Below are 18,771 nucleotides of genomic sequence, written 5' to 3'. Positions count from 1 at the left end.
GTGAAAAAATTATTTTCAGTGTTAGCTATATAAAATCTAGATGTTTGACATTTTTACTATGGAAGATCTTTCTGCAGAGATCACTGAAAGTATAGGATAAGGGAAAGTGATGAACAAAAGCCACATGAGAACTGAAGCTGTACTTCTATAATTTGTAGCCTAGTATAAACATAATCAGATGAGCCGTTACTTGCAACTAATTATATATAGAGCCAGAAACAGTGACATTCAGTGCAAATAGTTACCTTCTAGTAAAAATTGTTTTTTTCATGTGATACACTTATATATTGAATACTACCAAGTAAAGAACAGTTAGTGAAAGCTGGCAGTGAACTGTATCTAAACTGAGTGCATTCAATGATTACACTTGTGCTATATAGACTGACACTAAATTGAAGTGGTCATTTATTGAAGGGCAGATGTACAGGCCATGCAGTAACAATACTTGGATTGTAAATACACTCCTGGAAATTGTAATAAGAACACCGTGAATTCATTGTCCCAGGAAGGGGAAACTTTATTGACACATTCCTGGGGTCAGATACATCACATGATCACACTGACAGAACCACAGGCACATAGACACAGGCAACAGAGCATGCACAATGTCGGCACTAGTACAGTGTATATCCACCTTTCGCAGCAATGCAGGCTGTTATTCTCCCATGGAGACGATCGTAGAGATGCTGGATGTAGTCCTGTGGAACGGCTTGCCATGCCATTTCCACCTGGCGCCTCAGTTGGACCAGCGTTCGTGCTGGACGTGCAGACCGCGTGAGACGACGCTTCATCCAGTCCCAAACATGCTCAATGGGGGACAGATCCGGAGATCTTGCGGGCCAGGGTAGTTGACTTACACCTTCTAGAGCACGTTGGGTGGCACGGGATACATGCGGACGTGCATTGTCCTGTTGGAGCAGCAAGTTCCCTTGCCGGTCTAGGAATGGTAGAACGATGGGTTCGATGACGATTTGGATATACCGTGCACTATTCAGTGTCCCCTCGACGATCACCAGTGGTGTACGGCCAGTGTAGGAGATCGCTCCTCACACCATGATGCCGGGTGTTGGCCCTGTGCGCCTCGGTCGTATGCAGTCCTGATTGTGGCGCTCACCTGCACGGCGCCAAACACGCATACGACCATCATTGGCACCAAGGCAGAAGCAACTCTCATCGCTGAAGACGACACGTCTCCATTCGTCCCTCCATTCACGCCTGTCGCGACACCACTGGAGGCGGGCTGCACGATGTTGGGGCGTGAGTGGAAGACGGCCTAAGGGTGTGCGGGACCGTAGCCCAGCTTCATGGAGACGGTTGCGAATGGTCCTCGCCGATACCCCAGGAGCAACAGTGTCCCTAATTTGCTGGGAAGTGGCGGTGCGGTCCCCTACGGCACTGCGTAGGATCCTACGGTCTTGGCGTGCATCCGTGCGTCGCTGCGGTCCGGTCCCAGGTCGACGGGCACGTGCACCTTCCGCCGACCACTGGCGACAACATCGATGTACTGTGGAGGCCTCACGCCCCACGTGTTGAGCAATTCGGCGGTACGTCCACCCGGCCTCCCGCATGCCCACTATACGCCCTTGCTCAAAGTCCGTCAACTGCACATACGGTTCACGTCCACGCTGTCGCGGCATGCTACCAGTGTTAAAGACTGCGATGGAGCTCCGTATGCCACGGCAAACTGGCTGACACTGACAGCGGCGGTGCACAAATGCTGCGCAGCTAGCGCAATTCGACGGCCAACACCGCAGTTCCTGGTGTGTCCGCTGTGCCGTGCGTGTGATCATTGCTTGTACAGCCCTCTCGCAGTGTCCGGAGCAAGTATGGCGGGTCTGACACACCGGTGTCAATGTGTTCTTTTTTCCATTTCCAGGAGTGTATTAGTACGTAAGCAGCGTGAAAGGTAGCATTTTTAGTTGATAATTCAAGCTGGAGCCCGAACAAGGTGCTACTAGACTAATATTTTTTTGTATGTAAATGTTTAAATGCATGCTAATCTCTTATATATTTAATGTGAGTTGATATGACTTTTATTTTTAAATAGAGAATTTCTGTGCGAAGGTATACTGGCACGATTTAAACAGTATGATCCATTATATGTTAAATGATCTGAGACCATGTTATGTGAGTTTATGTTGAGCAGGAGTTTAGATTTTTGCCACATGTGATTACAGAGGCACGTGTTAATTTCGAGATCAAGATTTGTGTTGTATGGATTTTGTTTGTGCATTGCTCTTCGGCGATGTGTACCTGGTATACGATTATTTCATCGGTACATGGTAACATGACCAAAACCAAGGTAATGGTACTCAAGCTGTGAAATACACTCCTGGAAATTGAAATAAGAACACCGTGAATTCGTTGTCCCAGGAAGGGGAAACTTTATTGACACATTCCTGGGGTCAGATACATCACATGATCACACTGATAGAACAACAGGCACATAGACACAGGCAACAGAGCATCCACAATATCGGCACTAGTACAGTGTATATCCACCTTTCGCAGCAATGCAGGCTGCTATTCTCCCATGGACACGATCGTAGAGATGCTGGATGTAGTCCTGTGGAACGGCATGCCATGCCATTTCCACCTGGCGCCTCGGTTGGAACAGCGTTCGTGCTGGACGTGCAGACCGCGTGAGACGACGCTTCATCCAGTCCCAAACATGCTCAATGGGGGACAGATCCGGAGATCTTGCTGGCCAGGGTAGTTGACTTACACCTTCTAGAGCACGTTGGGTGGCACGGGATACATGCGGACGTGCATTGTCCTGTTGGAACAGCAAGTTCCCTTGCCGGTCTAGGAATGGTAGAACGATGGGTTCGATGACGGTTTGGATATACCGTGCACTATTCAGTGTCCCCTCGACGATCACCAGTGGTGTACGGCCAGTGTAGGAGATCGCTCCCCACACCATGATGCCGGGTGTTGGCCCTGTGTGCCTCGGTCGTATGCTGTCCTGATTGTGGCGCTCACCTGCACGGCGCCAAACACGCATACGACCATCATTGGCACCAAGGCAGAAGCGACTCTCATCGCTGAAGACGACACGTCTCCATTCGTCCCTCCATTCACGCCTGTCGCGACACCACTGGAGGCGGGCTGCACGATGTTGGGGCGTGAGCGGAAGACGGCCTAACGGTGTGCGGGATCGTAGCCCAGCTTCATGGAGACGGTTGCGAATGGTCCTCGCCGATACCCCAGGAGCAACAGTGTCCCTAATTTGCTGGGAAGTGGCGGTGCGGTCCCCTACGGCACTGCGTAGGATCCTACGGTCTTGGGGTGCATCCGTGCGTCGCTGCGGTCCGGTCCCAGGTCGACGGGCACGTGCACCTTCCGCCGACCACTGGCGACAACATCGATGTACTGTGGAGACCTCACGCCCCACATGTTGAGCAATTCGGCGGTACGTCCACCCGGCCTCCCGCATGCCCACTATACGCCCTCGCTCAAAGTCTGTCTGGTGCACATACGGTTCACGTCCACGCTGTCGCGGCATGCTACCAGTGTTAAAGACTGCGATGGAGCTCCGTATGCCACGGCTAACTGGCTGACACGACGGCGGCGGTGCACAAATGCTGCGCAGCTAGCGCCATTCGACGGCCAACACCGCTGTTCCTGGTGTGTCCGCTGTGCCGTGCGTGTGATCATTGCTGGTACAGCCCTCTCGCAGTGTCCGGAGCAAGTATGGTGGGTCTGACACACCGGTGTCAATGTGTTCTTTTTTCCATTTCCAGGAGTGTATAAAAAGAGGGCGGTAAAGAATTTTGTGAACATCAGATCATGAGCAATGTGTTGTAACAAACACATGAGCAACACATTATTCGTGTAAAGTACGCCACTTGTGAGAAATACAAATATAAAAATAATGTCAGTTAATTTGTACACGAAGCATATGCGATCCAGGGAATAAACAGACTTGTTTAAGTATGAAAAACTAAGTTATTTATTTGTGAGTGTTTTTATAAGTGAAGATTGCAACGTGAACTGGTGGAAAATGGTCGCAATAGGACACTCGAGCGAGTGAATTTGTGAATCCAAAACATATAACGTAAATAGGTATTACGTGAAGTGAACAGTTTATATATCAAACTCACCAGTGTGAACTGCATGCCGGCCAACGCAGTGATAAGTCTTGTGCACCTGACTTGTCTTCGATGTGTTCACACATGTTCACACATGTATCCACACACAAAAGAGACTTAGTGAACTTATGAAAGGCATTATTGGGCTGGCAAGGTAACGGATAAGTAAATTACCGGCTCATCAATAAACATACTTAATATGAAATCGTTATTAACTGTCGCCGAACATAAACTTTGCAGTTATACACTACATGAAATTTCTTTCTTGTGTGTCAACTCTAAGCAGTGACTACGAAGAGACGTTCATGAACTGCCTGTGGTGAAAACTAAAAAGCATAAACGAGTACTGTTTGTTGATGAACACAGCGGACAAGAATTTGACTTCCTTAGTTTGAAAATGCGCAATGATCCGTAGACAGTGATGAAACTACAGGCTAGTGAGAAATAAAGTTCCGTAAAAGTAGACCTAGATTGCAAGAACAATACACATGAAAGACAATCATGAAGGTGAAATCTGTTTTGCTAACCTTTTTTTTTCGAGGACAACTCTGCGATATTGAACTACTGTTTGTATAGCTGATATTGCTTTGCTTTGATTTTTATGTGTCAACGGCCGCAGCCGATAGTCACGTGTGTGGTGCAAGCTAGAGAGGGTACGTGGCCAGTCACCAGAGCGGTTTGCACTCGTGGGCCTTCAGCTGGGCAGCGGGTTTTCTGGAATCGCCGCCAGAGGTCACCGTGTGAGCCGACGGTTCCGCCTCCTCAACAGAGGGCGCCAAATTGAGAAAGCGTTGTGATGTGTCACTCAGACCCGCCGCACGCGTTTCATAGTTACAGATAAGACCGTCATGATTCTAAAAAAAAATAAAAAAAATTAAAGAAAATCAGTCAAAAGTCAAAATATGCAAAAAAGATAACACACTGAGAATGAACGTATATCTATAATATTGTCTAATGTCATCATAAAACCTTTGTCTGAATTAAGAACCTACTTTCCTCTTCCATTAATGTCACATCTCAATTTATTACGTTACATTTTAGAGCTTTTTCAGGCTGCAGCGAAAGAGAGTTGCCGACGAATTGCTTGGTGGCCACAGCCGAACGCTAATAATGTTCAACTGGCATTTACTTCATCAAACTTTTCTTTCAGTGTCCCTGAGATCTCTTTTACCGATCTCTTCCATTAGTACCCGGGCAAGGTAATTAGGCAAACTGCGTAATTTTGAGATCGGTCACTGGGCTCTAAGCAATGTGATCTGTCAACGATCTCGTCGGTGTGATGGGAATCTGATACTGGATGGCGGAATGAAAATTCATTGCTAAACAAGTAAAAATTTTCTATCCACCATTTTCTCATTTGAGAAGCTTTGGCACCAGTAATATACTATTTTATTATTTTTATATACCAGTAATATTATAACTGTCAAGCACTTGTAAAACCAACATGGATAAGCAGTACACTGTCTGCATGCATCGCATGCATAACTAACACTTTACAAACCTCACATTAAGATAAAACATGTAATGTTTTATCTTAATGTGAGGTGTATAAAGTGTTAGTTATACATGCGATGCATGAGGACAATTTAGTGCTTTTCCATGTTGGTTTTATAAGTACTTGAAAATGACAAGCAGTCAAAATGAGGTAATCGCATGATTACATAAAAATCGCGTTACAGCCTGCTACTGACCATCTCTACTGTTATTAAATATCTGGAGGGTGTGGATCCCCAAAAATAGAAAATTTTTAGTGTTTTATTAGTCTGGTCAGTTTCATAAGTGTGAAATTCTTCTAAAAAATTAACACCCTTCCTTTATGCGTCAAGTGTCTCAGTCACAATGTTTATAACATCACGTCGTTATCTAGCCATGTACGGATGAGAGGATCCACTCTAGGTCTCTTGCTATATCTTTCGATTTTCTACGGGAGGGAATTTGATTTCTGTAGATGGTTGCGGAGGGCTTTTGTTGACAGGAGGTTCACCTTCACTGGCACAAGAATTTGCAATAACTTCAAAGTGATTTTGAACTGGCAGGTTATACTGTACTCCTTGATGCTACTGGTGTTGCGCACCTGTCAAATGGATAGCTGCTGTCTGCCTTGGTTGATAAGGTGGTTGCTGGACCAGTTGGATGTCATGGGAAGCTGACGGCTTGACAGTGCATCGCCATGTCGCCGATGGGCTACGGTTGCTGGCCTCCTGGCAGCAGAGGGTGAACGCGCTGCTATTGACACTGGACGCTGTTTGGGTCTTGGTGAAGGTGCTGTGTAAGTGGTTGTACGTTGTGACGTTGTTCTGGAAACACTTCTGGGTCTTGATGCAGATGATATTGGAAACCGTGTTCGTGGACGGCATTAAGATGAGGAATAATTTCCGGGAAGTCCGCCGGAGTAACTGTCTTCTACACCTTCCATAGCTTTTTTACGCTTTGTTAACGGTCCACACATGCGCCGTAGCGCGATTGTGTGAACGTCCTGGCGTCATGTTACAAAACGCGGGACTATTTCGTAGCACTAAATTTGAGACTGACATAGTGGATATGACTTGAATTTAGTGTACCCATTCCCGTAAAGGCTCTAGCGGAGGGTAAACAATCTTGCGGTTAACGATGTGGACCGGACGGCTGCTAGACTCGGAATCACACTGCGAGCTGTGTGACACGTTGTATTGTCTTACTGGTAGATACCAACGTGCCGAGGAAATCCAAACTGGATGTAGGAGCGCACATAGTCCACAGGGATAGACACAAACATTTGTTGACTCATGTGGCCTTCCAGGGTAATGATATCACCCAAGGAATGCCACGAAAACATTCCCCAGACCATAACGCTCCCTCCTCGATTGCTTTTAGTCGTTTCGCGTCAAGAGCAATCAGCATGGGTTGCATGAAGCTGGCGCATACTTCGGAGACCCATCCATAGAAACGTCCGCTCAGTGTTCGTTGAGGAGAGTGTTGCTAGCGCCTTGGTTTCATCAGGGCGCCCAGCTGCTCACGAGTTGCATGTCTACTCGCCCGTATACATCTACACAGCCACGATCCACCCCTGTCATCAACGACCTTAGGTGCCGCACCAGCCTCGGCGTCGGTTTTGTACAGCGCCATTTTGCTACGTATGGTGTACTTTAACCACGGCGGCACTTGAACAGTTACAGACTTTGCCGTGTCCGAAATACTTCCAGCCTTCACTGAAAAGCCAATTATAAATGCCGTTTCGGACATCAGATAATTCGCTCCGTTTCGAAATTACGACGATGACTGCGCTGTTATTCGAGTCCCCATGAGATGCTCCACATACCCTCCACTGCTATTGCTGCCTTCTGTTGTCTGTGACTGGTTATTGGCGACGATCACATTAATTTCACTGCATCATGTAACATTTGGCCACGGCCTTGCCACAGTGCATACACTGGTTCCCGTGAGATCACCGAAGTTAAGCGCTGTCGGGCGTTGTCGGCGCTTGGATTGGTGACCATCCGGGCCGCCACGCGCTGTTGCCATTTATCGGGGCGCACTCAGCCTCGTGATGCCAATTGAGGAGCTACTCGACTGAATAGTAGCGGATTCGGTCAAGAATACCATCATAACGACCGGGAGAGCAGTGTGCTGATCCCACGCCCCTCCTATCCGTCCTCCACTGAGAATGACACGGCGGTCGGATGGTTCCGGTAGGCCACTCATGGCCTGAAGACGGAGTGCATCATGTAACATTTCTACATAAATTTTTCCGAAATTTGTTTTAACTCAAGAAGAGAAAATTGTGACCATTGTTTCATTTAATATGCAAAATACAGAGTAAACGCTTTTTCCGTCTTGAGAACTGTGACATCGTTGTTGTACCTTCAGAGCGTGCTTATTAATTTACACTGTCACACATCTTTCATTAGAGGACTTGGTGCCCCTCTTCATGTTCCATTTAAGTTTTGTCCTGTGAATATATCCACAAAAGTAGACGTGCTTTCGGCAGCAATACTTTTTCTAGTTCCTGTGATCAGTGTCAGTTAAATATTCTTCTTGCGTGATCTCGTAAGTAAGGAACCAGTACCATTCCGAAGACAGATAACAATATTATCTCAAAGATACTGATAAGGACATCCGATGTCGGGTTATCGTGTTACACACTAGGACTCCGTCGTGTGGCTGTGTAGCTGCGAACGCCTATGATTGCATACAGTATGGCCAGCACCTGCCGAAGAAATTGCGGTTGTTGCCTAATATTTATGGCCAGAGATCTCCCGTCCACGGTAGTAACGGTAAAGAGATCCCAAGTTGTAGGCGGAAATATCAAAGACCGGTACACACCCAGATCATGAGTCTCCTCAACTGTATTATTTGGATAATTCCGACACGGAATGTCCTCTTTATACGACTGTGGCCACCAGGTCGGGATATGGTGTGCTCCACATGACTAGAACTACGCCTGTCCATATCACCAGAAGTGGTACAGGTAACTGCCGCAAGTGACGTTCAATCGTCCAGGGACACGGCATCCCGCCGCATTAAAACACTTCTGCTGGTAACCGCTGCTAAGGCCGTGGTCTGAGTAGAGGGATGCTGTTCCCACAGAGGGTGAAGCACGAACCTATTTGACGACAAGGAAATGTTCCGGCAGCGTTTCGGGAGATGCGAGCAGTTGGTACTAACAAAGTGCAGGGGGCGTTCGTGTGTAACACAAACCAGATCCTGTTTCTCGTGCGTGCAGCGAGCGGCGTGCCATGTCTCTTGAGGAGATTATCACAACCTTACCAGAATCTGAGATTAAAATATTTTTAGCAAAAAGAATGATATTAGATATATTAAAATAATAGTTTCTTCGGTTCCGTTACTACAGGTCTCGCAGTCAACTATGCTATACGAGTTTACTTTATTGTCCTAATGTAACCTACTTTCAGTTCAGTAACTGAATTCTGCAAGCAAATTCGCAGTGTCACCATGCCAGCCTTCTCAGTTCGGTTCTTCCAGTGCTGTTGTGGAGTGTTCTGAATATATGCCATTTCTCTCAGCCAATGAAATACCAGATAACTGATAGCACTATGTGGACGATACGTCTGAATTGTGAACCGATGGTGGTAAGACGTTGAATTTCTTCCTGTTTCATCGATATAGCACTAGCCAAATATTAATTTACTATGGAAATATGGAGCAATAGCTTAATTTTCGGAATCTGTCATAACTAACTGTGCCGACTGCACGTTTGGTCATTAGATGTACAGGAATGAAATAAATATAGATCTAAATATCCATAAGGAAAGTGAATACCATCAAAAACAAAACATATGTCATTAAAATCCTTGTGAATGTTGTTGTTGTTGTGGTCTTCAGTCCTGAGACTGGTTTGATGCAGTTCTCCATGCCACTCTATCCTGTGCAAGCTTTTTCATCTCCCAGTACCTACTGCAACCTACATCCTTCTGAATCTGCTTAGTGTATTCATCTCTTGGTCTCCCTCTATGATTTTTGCCCTCCACGCTGCCCTCCAATACTAAATTGGTGATCCCTTGGTGCCTCAGAACATGTCCTACCAACCGATCCCTTCTTGTGGTCAAGTTGTGCCACAAACTTCTCTTCTGCCCAATCCTATACAATACTTCCTCATTAGTTATGTGATCTACCCATCTAATCTTCAACATTCTTCTGTAGCACCACATTTCGAAAGCTTCTATTCTCTTCTTGTCCAAACTATTTATCGTCCATGTTTCACTTCCATACATGGCTACACTCCATACAAATACTTTCAGAAATGACTTCCTGACAAATCTATACTCGATGTTAACAAATTTCTCTTCTTCAGAAACGCTTTCCTTGCCATTGCCAGTCTACATTTTATATCCTCTCTACTTCGACCATCATCAGTTATTTTGCTCCCCAAATAGCAAAACTCCTTATTACTTTAAGTGTCTCATTTCCTAATCTAATTCCCTCAGCATCACCCGACTTAATTAGACTACATTCCATTATGCTTGTGTTGCTTTTGTTGATGTTCATCTTATATCCTCCTTTCAAGACACTGTCCATTCCATTCAACTGCTCTTCCAAGTCCTTTGCTGTCTCTGACATAATTACAATGTCATCGGCGAACCTCAAAGATTTTATTTCTTCTCCATGAATTTTAATACCTACTCCGAATTTTTCTTTTGTTTCCGTTACTGCTTGCTCAATATACAGATTGAACAACATCGGGGAGAGGCCACAACTCTGTCTTACTCCCTTCCCAACCACTGCTTCCCTTTCATGTCCCTCGACTCTTATAACTGTCATCTGGTTTCTGTACAAATTGTAAATAGCCTTTCGCTCCCTTTATTTTACCCCTGCCACCTGTAGAATTTGAAAGAGAGTATTCCAGTCAACATTGTCAAAAGCTTTCTTTAAGTTTACAAATGCTAGAAAGTCGTAAGGTCAGTATTGCCTCACGTGTTCCAGTGTTTGTACGGAATCCAAATTGATCTTCCCCGAGGTTGGCTTCTACTAGTTTTTCCATTCGTCTGTAAAGAATTCGTGTTAGTATTTTGCAGCTGTGACTTATTAAACTGATAGTTCGGTAATTTTCACATCTGTCAACACCTGCTTTCTTTGGGATTGGAATTATTATATTCTTCTTGAAGTCTGAGGGTATTTCGCCTGTTTCATACATCTTGCTAACCAGATGGTAGAGTTTTGTCAGGACTGGCTCTCCCAAGGCCGTCAGTAGTTCCAATGGAATGTTGTCTACTCCGGGGGCCTTGTTTCGACTCAGGTCTTTCAGTGCTCTGTCAAACTCTTCACGCAGGATCATATCTCCCATTTCATCTTCATCTACATCCTCTTCCATTTCCATAATATTGTCCTCAATTACATCGCCCTTGTATAGACCCTCTATATACTCCTTCCACCTTTCTGCTTTCCCTTCTTTGTTTAGAACTGGGTTTCCATCTGAGCTCTTGATACTCATACAAGTCGGTCTCTTATCTCCAAAGGTCTCTTCAATTTTCCTGTAGGCAGTATCTATCTGACCCCTAGTGAGATAGGCCTCTACATCCTTACATTTGTCCTCTAGCCATCCCTGCTTAGCCATTTTGCACTCCCTGTGGATCTCATTTTTGAGACGTTTGTATTCCTTTTTGCCTGCTTCATTTACTGCATTTTTATATTTTCTCCTTTCATCAATTAAATTCAATATTTCTGCTGTTACCCAAGGATTTCTACTAGCCCTCGTCTTTTTACCTACGTGATCCTCTGCTGCCTTCGCTATTTCATCCATCAAAGCTGCCCATTCTTCTTCTACTGTATTTCTTTCCCCCATTCCTGTCAATTGTTCCCTTGTGCTCTCCCTGAAACTCTGTACAACCTCTGGTTCTTTCAGTTTATCCAGGTCCCATCTCCTTAAATTCCCACCTTTTTGAAGTTTCTTCAGTTTTAATCTACAATAGATTGTGGTCAGAGTCCACATCTGCCCCTGGAAATGTCTTACAATTTAAAACCTGGTTCCTAAATCTCTGTCTTACCATTACATAATCTATCTGATACCTTTTAGTATCTCCAGGGTTCTTTCATGTATACAACTCGTGAATAGGATGGATAAAATATGTGAACTGGTTTACATACAAGAAGAACCGAGTTATTCACTGTCTTCTTTTGTGAAGAATGGATACTGCAGTACGGAAGTGGAACAAGGACTACGGCCAAGAGAGGAAGAATCCAGGAATAATGAAAAAGAAAGATCACCAAAATGAAAAGTTTTACTTTCCCTCGTTATCAAGGTTACTGGTCGTATGGGAAAAGTATTGAAAATAAAAAGCTGAAGCTTCCCGACAGATTAAAACCGTGTGCGGGTCCGAGATTAGAAATCGGGACCTTTGCCTTTCGCAGGTAAGTGCTCTACCACAATTGTTCGTTGTATTTGGTCGTTGCGGACGTCAGATGACGTGCGTTAAAGTTCGTTGTTGATCCCTTAAGTCAGTTTTTATTTTATTTATGTATTTATTTTTTTAACACAGGCCAGCAAGCACTCTGACCAAACACGTTGAGCTACCGTGCCGGCTACCATCTGAGCTACCCAAGCAAGTACCTCGTCTGCTACATCAGATGGTAGATCACTCTCCCGCGAAAGCCAAAGGTCCCGAGTTCGAGTCTCGGTCCAGCACACAGTTTTAATGTGCCAGGAAGTTTCATATCAGTGCACACTCCGCTGCAGAGTGAAAATCTCATTCTGGAAACAGAAGGATGTCTACAGACAGCAAAAGATGTACGTTATCCACCATCGACAGTCGATGTGAATAAAATTCTTTGCAGAGGTGTTCAGGTATATATTGGAACGATTGAAATGGGCATGATCCGACAACGGCCTTGCCACACTGGTAACACCGATTCCCGACACATCACCGAACTCTTAAGCGCTATTAAGCTTGGCTAACACTTCGATTGGTGACCGTCCGAATCTGCCGAGCGCTCTTGGCGAGCGAGGTGCGCTCAGCCCTTGTGAGGCCAATTGGGAAACTACTTGATGGAGAAGTACCGGCTCCAGTCACGACAACTGGCAACGGCCGGAACATCGGGGTGCTGACCACTTGCCCCTCCATATCCGCAACTAGTATCGCTTATCGGCTGAGGATGAAACCGCCTTACCCGACCGTGAGAGGAACGGTCGCTTCTGACAAACTCATAAGTGAACATGCTTAGCAATGTGGCGACAAGGAAATGAAATATCTCGAGACTATCCTTTTGGCCGAGACAGCAGAAATGTATAAAGATCATCATCTTAACAGAAATAATAGGAGATCTAAGATACATAAAATATGGATGACGAATTTGCTCCAAGACACTAACGATCGATACTTTTAACGGAGAAAGGCTTTACCTGTCAGAGATAATCATGCGTTCGGCTTTACGTAGCGAAATGATGCTGCCCTCCACCCAGATCAAAAGGCGCACATAATTTAAGGATGCCTCAGCTCTCGGTCTCGTTTCCAGTCTTTATCTTTTCGGAAGATATCTCCCATGGATAGGGTGCGTCACAAAATTTTAACATACAAATTGGTGATGGGCATGGTGATGTAGTGAACAGAACACTGGACTCAGTTGCGATCGACCCACGACCCTCCCACTCCTATTACCAGAGCGAAAAATCCTGCACTGTACTTGCATTCAGGCCAGTAGCCGTCACAAGTTTGCGCTGCAGAATTTACCTTTGCGTTTTATATTAAGGTACTCTATTAACGCAGCAAGCACGTTTAATTCATTTAGTTATTAATTTTCAAGTTTACACTTACGTTCAGTTCTTGTTATTTAATGTAACATAATTAAACCCAATTTTATGACAGTTACACGCTAAAAGTAATTACAGCGACTGGAAAACTAATAACACAAGAATACTGCAAGAAGCCCTGCTAGCCGGCTGGAGTGGCCGAGCGGTTCTAGGCGCTTCAGTCTGGAACCGCGCGACCGCTACTGTCGCCGGTTCGAATCCTGCCTCGGGCATGGATGTGTGTGATGTCCTTAGGTTAGTTAGGTAAGTAGTTCTACGTTCTAGGGGACTGATGACCTCAGATGTTGAATCCCGTAGTGCTCAGAGCCATTTGAACCATTTGAAGCCCTGCTGTCATTAGTAACAGAAAACAGAATGGTAAGTAAAGGACATTGGTAATATTAGAAGTGAAAATGTGGTGTTAAGAACAGACCGTTGATGAGATACAAAGAGTGAAATCCATTTCATGTAAGGCACACTGGTGCATATTGAATAAGCAGAGTACAAGAGGCAGTCAAATGAAAAGTATACAGATGGGAAAAAAGTAAGTAAACTGTTCATTATTGCATAAGTAATCGCCATAACTGTTAAGACATTTATCCCACTGCGAGGGAAGACGGGCAACACAATCATGGATAAAGGCAGTTACTACGGAACCATGTACCCAAGCGTGCTCCTCCTCGTCTTAATCAAATCGTCAGCCTCGAGTGTCTTTCTCCTGCATTTAAAAATATGGAAATCCTATGGAAAGAAATTGAAGACAGTGTGCGCTCTCCAGTGAAACTTCTGCAGTGTATACGAAACAACCTTGGCAAAATGTGGGGCAGCCAACAATACAGAAGTTTCGATGGGAAACCCTGATACATCCTCCACATAGTCTCTTCCGATACGATTCACTGATATTTTAGCGTCTTGAACAAAGTCATTCGTGGTCGTCGATGTGTCTTTCGGGTGAAGAGGGGCATGCTTCGATACAGTCGTGGTTCCTTAGGCATCCAAAAGTATTTTTCCATGAAGGCACTGGCTGCCTTGTCTCAAAGTGGAATAAATGTGTTGAGGGCTACGATCACTAATTGTGAAATAATAAACAGTTTTCTTGTTTCTCCCATCTGTCTCGTTTTCATTTGAATACCCACTTATACCTCGTGGGACAATTTGTTATTTGTTTGCAACGAAGTACAGAGATATGAATTACCTACTCTCAAGTCAGACGTGCAGAAGATTACGTCGAGCAAACGTATGATATTGGAAATGGTGTAAAGAATACTGAATAGTAGCAGCGAAAGAAATTTCTTCAGTTTTTTCTCCCTGGGAACTAATACATTCTTTCTTCTTATGGGGCTCGGAGCGTTTTGACTGTCTTTACTTGTTGACTAGGGCTGAAATGTTCCTCGATAGCTTAGTGCTGTAGTTATTGGCTCAGATCGGAAGTTATTATGTCAAGACATGTAGAATCTCTATCTTAAATAATACTCAATTTTTTTTGTCTGCGTGTTTCACGCTTGAATCGATAATTGTCACGATTTTTGTCTAGTACTTTTAGTCACCTTTACATTTAAAAAAAAAATTATCGTAATGTGGCAACACATTTGCATTTATGCTTAAATTTTCCTTATCTGGTAGTGCCTTTGAAAAAGTAACTACACGGCAGAACAAACACTACTAATACGATATTGCAGTGCCTGCGTTTTTATGATTACGCTGCAAAGTTCCTTTGACACGCATGCATCTCCAAAGGAACAGGCGCAGCGGCGACTACAACCATTACGAACTACAGAATATAATGACGACAATGAAAATCTGCGTCAGACCGGGACTCGAACCCGCATACGTGTGCAAAGGAACTTTGCAGGGAAATATCGTGTTTATCTGCCGATACCGTGCAAGAGACTTTCAAGTACAACGTCTGACCTGTACGGGAATACACATAACGGATGTACGAGTAGAGGTCCTAGACGCATGGTTGACGACACATGGAAGCTTGGGTCTGGCCGTGACTCAATGTCGGCACGGCAGCTTAACGTGTTCAGCTAGAAGGTTAGCTTCCCATCGTAAAAAAAAAAGAGTAAATTGATCAATGAAGAACCTAACCGGGTGTCAGCGGACATCCGCCCCGAACAAATTCAACGAACAATGTAAAACAAACTGAGATCGACAAAAAAAAAAAGAAAAAGGTAAGGCGACCGCTCGCGATAAGCGGAAAATCCGGGTTCGAGTCCCGATCTGGCAGAGATTTTCATTGTCGTCATTCTTTTCTACAACTGATGGTTGTCCTTATTCGCAATTGCGAATACGTTTAATGTAAACACTACTAAGGCTGTTTATTCATCCTGGCTGCTTGTCTGAGATTAGTAGAATGCTCCTCCCCCACAGTACCAAATTCGCCCTCTGGAGCTGAGACAAATGACATTTCTTACACTTTATGTAATAATATTTACCTGTCGTATAATATATAACAATGCATATATGATTTATCACCATCAAACACCGAATCATTACATTTCCATTTACTTCCTTAATTTCATGCTATTTTTTATTAGTGAAAATACTCATTCATACCCAAATTGCAGTCAGAGAAGAGTTGCAATTTTGTTACAAATCTGCGAGAGATGGAGAGCTTATTAATTTTGTCCATAAATAATAGTATTAATAGAATAACGGTACGAGTAGTGGAAGTTAGTTGTTACTGGCTGGCAAGCGTGGCTGTGAACTTGTTGGGATATATGTATCAAAGTGATTCATGTTATAACCTATTATTCCAGAAAACAGTAACGTGAAAGCTGTGACAATGGAACAGCGGAAATACAGGTTTGCTAAAGCAACTGCTTTCCGTACATAGCACGGTGTGTGAAGTTGCAGCGTAAATGTTTTGTAGTACTTACTATCACGGGATAAACTACGAAGTTCCAACGGTGGGGTAAAGGGTTTACTAAGCCGACTCTTTCTGACGACGAACACTTGCTATGAACTACAAAAGTAAGAGTACCGAAGTATTTTCGTCATAAATTGATATGTAAGAAAATAATGTGAAATTGTAATGCTTCAACATGGTTAGGAGTGTTCATTAAGCACATTAATGTTGATGAACATTAAATTATTTCTGTGTGAAGCACGTTTGTTGTACATCGGCGACTCCAGATATTTCGAGCAATGAGGAGACTGTAAATAACGCAGTTTCTACAACAGTTCTGTCAAATGGCCATTTTCAAATAAGATAGTCACTGTATCAGTTCTCAATAAGGATTACACTTTCGTTTTACGCAGCGCCAACGTGGGATGACGACATTCCACCTTCAACGAACGTGCTGATTATTGGGTAGCTTTCATCTCGTTTAAGAAAAAAGTCTTGTTTACTAAGTATGCAGTTTCTTTAGCTTAACTTACGTATATGTCTTCTCACTGTTGTTGCCCATCTCACGTTACGTTGTTTCCAAATATTTAAGTAGTACTTTGAGTAATATCCAAAGATTAAACTGAAACTAGTTGCTTTATTAAACTCTGTTTCACTGTGACATAAAATGGGAGAACACTATTATTCTGATACAATTGGCATTCGTGTTGTATCAGCTGGTGTCACACATGTTTCTGCAGTAAAAATAAAATTTCCGTTTTATGTTTTCTTCATCTTCTTCTATATACAAAAGTGGATTTTCCATGTTTGTGGGTGTTAGTATTTTGTTTATGTCTGTACCAAAATATCGTGGCGAATTATGTATTGGTTCATCTATTGTGGCAATAAAATATGCGCATCGCGCTATTTCTCTAATTAGGAAAGAGCAGGTGGATTGTCATTGGTGAGACGTTTAGAACACGCGAAACTTTGAATATAATAGATGCTTGTTGACATGTGTATGTTTACAGCCCAGCACTCGTCTCAAAACTGTCTGGCAACCTACTTACCTGTTTTGGTGACTATCAGTAATTGCTTCATTGCAAGTGGTTGTAATACTCCTTTAATTCTGAGAACAATCAAATTTTTCACTTATTCCAAGATTACGTATTAGAAGTCTTTTGCTAATTATGTTAACAATGTATCAAAATTCGTCCTTCATTTCACATTTATCGATAACATTATCCTTCAGTTTAAAAGATCGGATACTTTTTGTTGTTAATTTTAATTTCTAATAGAAATAACGTTAGGAAGGGTCTCATTGTGTTTTAATCTGGAAACAATGCTACAGATGACTAAGGTAGTTGTCCCAGGCGAGGAGAAATATCTGTACCTCTGTCTCTTGCATGGACATAGTGAGCTGTCACACGATGCCCGTCTGATAACCTTAAGTTTTCTTTCTGTCCCCCACTTCAGAGTCGTATTCAGACACACATGTTGTAGATCCCTCGCCGCTTTGGGGTCCTCATTCACGGAAAATAATAACACATCTATTGGCGCATCTTGTGTTATTACGAGGGCTGCTTGTTTGTCAAGGTACGATCGGTCGAGAAACGGAAACCACAGTGAAAATACGATGAAGCTATTTTGGGCAGTGTCTCTTGTACACCCATTGATCGCGTCTCGCCCCTCTTTTAGGTACTGGGCGCACAGTGAACTTGTGAAGACGACTAGAAAATAATGTCTTCCGCTAAGTGTGAATGCCTACTAACAGGCTTCGTTTGATTTCGTGCAACCCACCACAAAGTAACTGCCATAAATTTCCTTCATGAGCGTTCTCCGCCGCACATTTCACGGGCAGTGAAGACGCTTCTGCATCGCTTTCAACGGGAAGAGGCAGATCACCCACTAGACAGTCCGGCCTTGTCTCCCTCTGTGTTTCAACTCGGTTGACATGAACGACTGGCTATGAAACCAGCCTTGAGAGCCGGCCTGTGTGGCCGAGTGGTTCTAGGAGCTTCAGTCTGGAACTGTGCGACTGTTACGGTCGCAGGTTCGAATCCTGCCTCGGGCATGGATGTGTGTGATGTCCTTAGGTTAGTTTGGTTCAAGTAGTTCTAAGTTCTAGGGGCCTGATGACCTCAGATATTAAGTCCCATAGCGCTCAGAGCCACTTGAACCATTTGAACCAGCCTTCAGAGTTAGTAGAAAGCACAGGTGAGAATATTAGAAAGTTGGTACAACGCTGCAAGGAATGTTTCAGTGGGAGTTGCGACTATATAGAGAAGTAGGTAGAATGTTTGACTAAATGTTGCAAACAAAACACTTTCAGTTTTCACTGTGGTTTCCATTTCGTGACCGATCGGATCTTAATAAAGGAATAGCCCTTGTATTATGGCATTTATGATATATTTAAACACAGGCAGCCAAAAATTTGGAATGACAGTAATACGAGAACTTCCAGGTCAAGCTGACACAAGCGTATTATCGTCTGTTACTCGTCAAACGCCGTTTGCTCTTTCCTTCCCAATGGTGGTCCAGTTTTTCTACTTTTCCTTGAAGTTTGTACGGGTTCCTCAGCGCTAGTCGACATTGCTTTATAGCAAGGGGCAGTCTCTATGCGTGAAGAA

The sequence above is a fragment of the Schistocerca piceifrons genome, chromosome 3 (assembly GCF_021461385.2).
Source record: "Schistocerca piceifrons isolate TAMUIC-IGC-003096 chromosome 3, iqSchPice1.1, whole genome shotgun sequence".
NCBI lineage: Eukaryota > Metazoa > Arthropoda > Insecta > Orthoptera > Acrididae > Schistocerca > Schistocerca piceifrons.
The sequence above is the reverse complement of the archived record's forward strand: the minus strand, read 5'-3'. Positions refer to the sequence as shown.